The following is a 9,458-nucleotide window of genomic DNA, read 5'->3' on the forward strand; positions in this document are numbered from 1 at the left end:
CTGTCGATTATTTTATTGCGCGACGTGCAGAATATTTTTAAATTGGAGTAATGTATCGTGAAATTTGAAGTATAACGAGAGATAAACGAAATTGCTGTTAATGGCTTTAAAGTTCTAAAGCCAGCATGTTGACTATGTCATAAATTCTAGCATATTAATGTAATTCAAGCTGCGAAGACTCACGGGGGCAATGCACATCATGAGCTTTGATTTTCATTTCAGCTAGAAAGGTATAAATGACGCTGCAGGAATTAACCTGTACTGGTAATCGCATTTTATGATACTGAAACGGTTTTTACTCGCAAAGTTTCTGATCATATATACACATTTTGTAGCGACGTGTTAAAAGCATGAGTTGAAAAATGTTGTTTTTATTTGACACTGATGGATTCCCATGTTAGTATCCATTTTCAGAGTATTAGGTAGAAGTTTCATCTGAAATATGAACCCGATTGTGTGTCAATATTCACATTGATTTGAAGCAAGTAGTATTATCAGTCGGCATTTCAAAAGTAGTTGAACAGAAACGGTAATTATAATTAAGTACAATATTCTACATGCGGACAAGACAGGGTTGGCACCAATCGACCGCCCCAGTCAATACTCCCGAAGTGATCATTACTGGTCAATACTGGTCAATTGCACTTTACCCCCAATTTTGATTAATATTCCATGCTTAATTACACAATATTTATAATATAAATTAAACAGACATTTTGCCAATAATGTCTTAAGCCATTAATACCCACTATTTTATACCTGATAATGCAATTTGTAGGCCAATTAAAAAAAAATCAAATGAGTCAAATTTGGTCAATTGGATTTTTCTGGTCGATTGAGCTTTTTTCAATTATAATGAATGTTCAGATAACTCTGTGCTTGATTCAACAAGATTAACAATATGACACACCAATTATGTGCATTATCAAAAGTATATTCAATGTTTTTGAGATCAAGTTTATACTTATATGAACATGTCATCATCATCACATCATACATATACAGGCATTGTCAATATGTGTGTTGTTGAACTGTCACAAATTCACCAGGTAATGTCTTGATCTCCACGGAGATATCTGTAAAAAAACAACTAACTTGGCAGCTTTCTGGATTCCTAAAGCAAGTTATCTCCTTTTGTTTGAGTGATATGAAATAGCCTAAGGGCAGACTTGCTTAATTGTCAATATCAGAGACATAACAAAGCATGCATTTTATTACCAATTAAGGCTGATGGGCCAGATTTATAACACTAGAAAACACACGAGGTCTGTTTGTCTATCTGCTTATCAAATAGATATATCAATAGATCAGTGCAAATTGCCAATACTATGGTAACTACAATTGTTATTATACTTTAGTAACAGATGTGATACACTGAGATAAAGACATTGCCTTAGTCCTTTTGTATTTATTGAGGCCGTTTCCATAAATTATAAAGAAGTAATCTTTTTACAGCTTTAAAGATTTTTTTTCAATAAATAAATAAAAAAAAACATATCAATTACAGAATAATCATTTATTTAATATAGAATAGCATACAGTCTTCCTTTGTGATGTTTAAATGATATTATTTTCAATCGACCAGTATTGACTGGTTTTAACCGGGTATTGACCGCCGGCCTGGTCAATACTCAATTGGCCAGTCAATATGCCAACCCTGGGACAAGAACGCAGATATACCAATAGTGATAAGAAACTGATAATTATTTACACTTCCCTCTGTTTGGATTGTTATATTGTTTCTTGCATTTGTATTTTGAAATGTCATTTTGCAAATGACATTTGTCTTAAATACATGTATTATGACAAAGGTAATGCGATGCTGAAGACTTGTCACTTTGTAAGCATTTGCGAAAAAGCATTTTAGTACAAACATTTACATGAACTATCAAAGTTACTGGATATAACTCAAGCCACAATGGAACATTTTCGCAAAAGATGTTCTGTTAGATGATAGTTTACGTTATGGTGTTAGGCAACTCGTAACGATGCATTATAAAAATAATTACGCATTCAAAATAATAATCAAAGCGCTGAAGGCACTGAAGTTGTTTGCTATTGCATAATTTAAGACGTAATTCATTTTTAGCTCACCTGATTGCTCAGGTGAGCTTTTCTGACTGGTCTTTGTCTGTCGTACATCCGTCCGTCCGTTAACATTTGCTCATAAACACTCTAGAGGCCACATTTGTTGTCCCATCTTCATGAAACTTGGTCAGAAGCTTTGCCCCAATAAAATCTCGGCCGAGTTCGAAACTGGGTTGTGCCGGGTAAAAAACTAGGTCACTAGGTCAAAAAAAAGAAAGACCATGTAAACACTGTAGAAGTCACATTTTATGTTCAATCTTCATGTAACTTTGTCAAAATGTTTGTCTTAATGATATCTTGATTGAGTTCAAAAGTGGTTCCAGTCTGTTGAAAAACCTGGCCGCCAGTGGGCGGGGCAGTTTTTCTTATTTGGCTATAGAGAAACCTTGTAAACACTGTAGAAGTCATAATTTTTGCCCAATCATCATGAAAGGTGGTCAAAACATTGATTCAATTGATATCTCGGACAAGTTAGAAAATGGTCCAGATTGGTGAAAGAACATAGCCGCCAGGGGGCGGGGCATTTTTCTCTATATGTATATAGTGGTAGTTTTCCCTATTTGGCTATAGAGAAACCTTGTAAACACTCTAGAAGTCACAATTTTTGCCCAATCATCATGAAAGTTGGTCAAAACATTGGTTTTATTGATATCTCGGACAAGGTCGAAAATGGTCCAGATCGGTGAAAAAACATGGCCGCCAGTGGGCGGGGCATTTTTCTTTATATGTATATTAAGAAGTGGCAGTTTTCCCTATTTGGCTATAGAGAAACCTTGTAAACACTTCTGAAGTCACAATTTTTGCCCAATCATCATGAAAGTTGGTCAAAACATTGGTTTTATTGATATCTTGGACGAGTTCGACAATGGTTGAGATCGGTGAAAAAACATGGCCGCCAGTGGGCGGGGCATTTTTCTCTATATGTATACAGTGAAAACATGTTAACACTCTAGAAGTCACATTTTTGCCCCAATTTTCATGAAATTTGGTCAGAACATTTGTTTCTTTGATACGAGAGTTGAGTTCAAAAATGGTTTCCGTCACACCTTGTGATCGAACACTATGAAAGTCACATTTTTATGCCCCCCCCCCCCCTTCGAAGAAGAGGGGGGTATATTGTTTTTCTCATGTCGGTCCGTATGTCTGTCCACCAGATGGTTTCCGAATGATAAGTCAAGAACGCTTAGGCCTAGGATCATGAAGCTTCATAGGTACATTGATCATGACTCGCAGATGACCCCTATTGATTTTGAGGTCACTAGGTCAAAGGTCAAGGTCACAGTGACCCAAAATAGTAAAATGGTTTCCGGATGATTACTCAAGAACGCTTACGACTAGGATCATGAAACTTGATAGGTACATTGATCATGACTCGCAGATAACCCCTATTGATTTTGAGGTCAGTAGGTCAAAGGTCAAGGTCACGGTGACCCGAAATAGTAAAATGGTTTCTGGATGATAACCCAAGAACGCTTATGCCTAGGATCATGAAACTTCATTGGTACGTTGATCGTGACTCACAGATGACCCCTATTGATTTTTAGGTCACTAGATCAAAAGTCACGTTGACCCGAAACAGTTAAATGGTTTCCGGATGTAAGCTCAAGAACTCTTATTCCTAAGATCATGAAAGTTTATAGGTAGATTGATCGTGACTTGCAGATGACCCCTATTGATTTTCAGGTCACTAGGTCAAAGGTCAAGGTGACCCGAAATAGTAAAATGGTTTCCAGATGATAACTCAAGAACGCTTATGCTTTGGATCATGAAACTTCATAGGTACATTGATCATGACTTGCAGATGACCCCTATTGATTTTCAGGCCACTAGATCAAAGGTCAAGGCCACGGTGACTCAACTTAGAAAAATGGTTTCTGATTATAACTCAAGAACGCTTAATTACGCCTAGGATCATGAAACTTCATATGTACATTGAGGTGACCCAAAATAGTAAAATTGTTTTACTCAAGAACGCTTATGCCTAGAATGATGAAACTTCATAGGTACATTGATCATGACTTGCAGATGACCCCTATTGATTTTCAGGTCACTAGGTCAAAGGTCAAGGTCACGGTGTTTCAACTTAGAAAAATGGTTTCCAGATGTAACTCAAGAAAGCCTATGCCTAGGATCATGAAACTTTATAGGTACATTGATCATGACTTTCAGATGACCCGTATTGACTTTCAGGTTACTAGGTCAAGATCACGGTTACTTAACACAGTAAAATGGTTTTTGGATAACTCAAGAAAGCTTACGCCTTGGATCATGAAACAATATAATGGTCAAGTTGATAGAATTTTTGTATTAAATCAATCAAAAATGGAATTTATCATGTAGATGTTTTGAACACCTTATAACTTTGTTATCCATCTGACATGTGTGCATTATAATCATTGCATCTTTTTAGCTCACCTGATTGCTCAGGTGAGCTTTTGTGACCGGTCTTTGTCCGTCGTCTGTCCGTCCGTCCACATTTGTTCGTAAACACTCTAGAGGCCATATTTATTTTCCGATCTTCATGAAACTGCGTCAGAAGCTTTGGTCCAATAAAATCTCGGTCGAGTTCGAAACTGGGTCGTGCCGGGTCAAAAACTAGTTCACTAGGTCAAAATAATGAAAAAACTTGTAAACACTGTAGAAGTCACATTTCATGCCCAATCTATATGTAACTTTGTCAAAATGTTTGTCTTAATAAAATGTTGGTTGAGTTCAAAAGTGGTTCCGGTCCGTTGAAAAACATGTCCGCCAGTGAGCGGAGCAGTTTTCCTTATTTGGCTATAGAGAAACCTTGTAAACACTCTAGAAGTCACAATTTTTTGCCCAATCATCATGAAAGTTGGTCAAAACATTGGTTTTATTGATATCTCGGACGAGTTCGAACATAGTCCAGATTGGCGAAAAAACATGGCCGCCAGTTTGCGGGGCATTTTTCTCTATACATGTATAAAGTGAAAACATGTGAACACTCTAGAAGCACATTTTTGGCCCAATTTTCATGAAATTTAGTCAGAACATTTGTTTGCTTTATATGAGAGTAGAGTTCGAAAATGGTTCTGGTCAGTTCAATAACATGGCTGCCGGGGGGCAGTTTTCCTTATTTGGCTATAGAGAAACCTTGTAAACACTCTAGAAGTCACAATTTTTGCCCAATCATCATGAAAGTTGGTCAAAACATTGGTTTTATTGATATCTCGGACGAGTTCGAAAATGGTCCAGATCGGGGAAAAAACATGGCCGCCAGTGGGCGGGGTATTATTCTCTATATGTACATAGTGAAAACATGTGAACACTATAGAAGTCACATTTTTGGCCCAATTTTCATGAAATATGGTCAGAACATTTGTTTCCTTGATATGAGAGTTGAGTTCGAAAATGGTTCCGGTTAGTTAAATAACATGGCTGCCAGGGGGGGGGGTCAGTTTTCCTTATTTGGCTATAGAGAAACCTTGTAAACACTCTAGAAGTCACAATTTTTGCCCAATCATCATACAATTGGTAAAAACATTGGTTTTATTGAAATCTCGGACGAGTTCGAAAATCGTCCAGACCGGTGAAAAAACATGGCCGCCAGTGGGCGGGGAATTTTTCTCTATATTTCTATAGTGAAAACATGTGAACACACTAGAAGTCACATTTTTTGGCCCAATTTTCATGAAATTTGGTCAGAACATTTGTTTCCTTGATATGAGAGTTGAGTTCGAAAATGGTTCCGGTCAGTTGAATAACATGGGTGCCAGGGGGGGGGGTGCAGTTTTCCTTTTTTTGGCTATAGAGAAACCTTGTAAACACTCTAGAAGTCACAATTTTTGCCTAATCATCATGAAAATTGGTCAAAACATTGGTTTTATTGATATCTCGGACGAGTTCCAAAAAGGTCCAGATCGGTGAAAAAACATGGCTGCCAGTGGGCGGGGCATTTTTCTCTATATGTATATAGTGAAAACATGTGAACACTCTAGAAGGCACATTTTGGCCCAATTTTCATTAAATTTGGTCAGAACATTTGTTTCTTTGATATGAGAGTTGAGTTTGAAAATGGTTCCGGTCAGTTGAATAACATGGCCGGCGGGGGGGGGGGGGGGGCAGTTTTCTTATATTTATATAAAAGCTTGTGAACACTCTAGAAGTCACATTTTTTGCCCAATCATCATGAAACTTGGTGAAAATATTGGTTTTATATATATCACATAATTAATGCCATAATTATTTCCCTTAGATTGTCAAAATGTTCATTATATTATACAAAATCCTTGTAAACACTCTAGAGGTCACAATTTTGTTTCAGATTTTATGAATCTTGGTCATAATATTTATTTTTGTAAGCAAAGTTTGATGTTTGGTAAGGGGGGTCAACTCAAAATATAGGCCACCAGGTCAAATCTTACAAAAACAAAGTCACTCCATATGTCAGAGTTTTGGTTCAATAATGATGAAACTTGACCAGGATGATTGTCTGGACAATATCTAGGTCAAGTTTGATGTGTGTTACAGATTGAATGAACTGACTCCTCTCAGGTGAGCGAACTAGGGCCATCTTGGCCCTCTTGTTCAAAATTAATCACAAGTTTGAAATGGACACACGCCATTCACATTTATGAAGAGTATGTCATAACGCACGGGTCGAGCTTTTCGTGCACTTTGTATCATCCTATTTATTTCATAGAGATAACTTAGACAAAATAAAAACAACATGGCCTTTTTTGGACGTTTTGAAAGCATAGAAAGTATGTTGAAAATGGCCGTGGGAACTGAATATAAAGGCAATTTGCATTCACCATCATATTAAATGAATATTGATGGAATAGCGAATACCTATCTCACTAAGAATATAATTTCATGATGAAAATAAACTTTACAAAACTTTTGACTTTTGACACCATATACAAATTCAAAATACACAAGCAGATCATTGATGAAAATAAATAAATAATAAATCTGCGAGCAATACGTTTTACTCACGAATTAGGTAGTCATCAAGGCAGCCCTGTTGACCCGTACATTGTTGTTTATGCATTACTTGTAACCCTAGCAGTTCACACGGTGTCAACAACTCTTACCTAAATATAGGTATAGAGCACTTCTGCGCTTTTTCGGCGTAGCTGTTTTACTCAGCTTTTCATCTTAATGACTTTTACATAACTCCAGCAGACACGCATGAATATTTTCGAATATTTCATAGGCTGATTCGAGATAAAACCTCTGAACTTTGGCTACATTACTGTGTCTGTGCTCAGCGCAAAGGATGAAGCACTGTTCAGTGTAAGGAATTCCGGACTACTCTCTGAATGTTCAAACGACACTAATTGTGGCCGAGTTACAATTACGCGTTACAATCTATTTCGATAAATTTCAGTTTTGCTTTCAAGATGAGAAAGCAGTCATTACCAAAATAGTTTAGTGTCACGATAAGAAGAAAATCGTTTAATTATCCAACCACAATGTTTGCCGTACTCCTTCAGCACGTCTGGAAATCGTTCCTGAACGCCTGGATAGGCTGCCCTTATTTACAAGTTTACTATTTTGAATTCAATTTTCTATCGAAAAGCAATGAGATTTTTAATGACCCTCGTCATGCGAAAGTGGGTGTTATTCCATATGCGCCCATCATATATATATATAGCACACTCAGCCTGCTCATCTCTCAGTGTGGTCAGGAGATACATAATGAGACCATAACATATTGAGTGATTTTATAAGCATTTTTGTTGTGGTCTATCGTATCTCTCATGTTATTGTTGAACTCATGTTCAACGTTTTATAAATTGAGAATATAAGCAAGCGTAACTTAATACAATTGCGTTGTTTTCCCGAATCTATTAATAGCATCAGATTAACAAGCGTAACCTGATACTATTGCGTTGTTATCACCCGTGCAATTGGACTCCCTTGTTTATCAGCAGCCGCATCTATTAATAGCCTCAGATTATGAATATGCTGAGCAAAAATACTACACCATGAAGACGTAGCAGAAAGTGGACTATTTTAATCATTCATAAACAATCTCAATCATTCATAAACAATCTCTTCCGCGACATGTATAATACAATCATTGTTTATTGATTCTTTTCTATATAAGCTCCGTTCGAAACTATTACATTTAACACGATATTCACACAATGTTTCCATTTGTGAATGAATATAGTTGGAGAACCTGTTGCTTAAATTATACAACTCTTTCTCGCGCGGATGTGGCAGGTGGTAGGCTCTCCGTAGAACCGACTTGAAATGTTGAGTACGCGACCAACTAAAAAGTATGTTCATGCGTGTTTTCGATATTTTATAGTTCTGTCCATGCTTATACATAATTGGAAAGTGCTTCAACAAGGAAATCGTATAATTATTATTTTGTTGTGATACTTCCTTTCCGACGAAACCTTTAAAAAAATATGTTTCTTTTTTTTGTAACCAAGGCCCATCACGTCAGCAGCAAACAAGTTAGCAGAATAATTTCCATTTAATATCTTAGAAACGCCGGGTATTTTTACGGGCAAGATGACATTCCGGTTAGGATTTGCGTGCACTTGGAATTTATCTCTGTTACAAGTGTTCAGTTATTACACAAATATCTCTGGGATCAGTATACGTGGCGAATGGACAAACCCCGTAACTCGTGACATGTGATTTGGCATAATGCTTGTGCCGAATTATGCGATATGTAGAATTGACATGCAATAACTAGCTATATCTGTAACGTTACATATCTGTCCAGCGCCTATGTAAACCATCACTATCAAAGAACACTTGTTTACCTATAAAGTCAGGTTAATGGATAAGTGCAAGAATGCCATGATTAAAATTTGGTTACCATTTCCGCGCAACAATTACTTTGCTGCGTAAAGAATATAGTTTTATTTAATTGATACAAAATTTAATGTTTTGAGACCATTGGCAAAGCTCTATAACTCTTACATTCATTTAGAAAAAAATCCTTTATGTACAAAAAATTAAAATACAGGCATCTATATCTACTACAATTTATCAATGAAACATTGCATTTATATTGATCGAAAACTTTATTAAGGGTGGGTAATATCTGACCTTATAATGAGAAGACTTACGCAGTAGAGATCACCCTAAATTCAGGTAAAAATTACAAAGACAATAAGTACAGACATGGAATGAATACTTCAATTATGTCATGGGGGTTATTTGGGTCATGATTTTAGGTCACTAAAACCATAAACGAATACAATCTATGCGGATGAATATTCGAGAACACTAGCTCTTGGTTTGTTTGCTTTATATGAATATTTTGGGTGTATCATTGTCAAACGGATTTGAAATTAGTAATGAAATTCGGTAAAATATTAGTAATTGTTTTTTTCGCTAATTGAAGATTTGATTTTAATGACAAGCTGTTTTCTTTA

Source organism: Dreissena polymorpha, chromosome 4, assembly GCF_020536995.1.
Source record: "Dreissena polymorpha isolate Duluth1 chromosome 4, UMN_Dpol_1.0, whole genome shotgun sequence".
Taxonomy (NCBI): Eukaryota; Metazoa; Mollusca; class Bivalvia; order Myida; family Dreissenidae; genus Dreissena; species Dreissena polymorpha.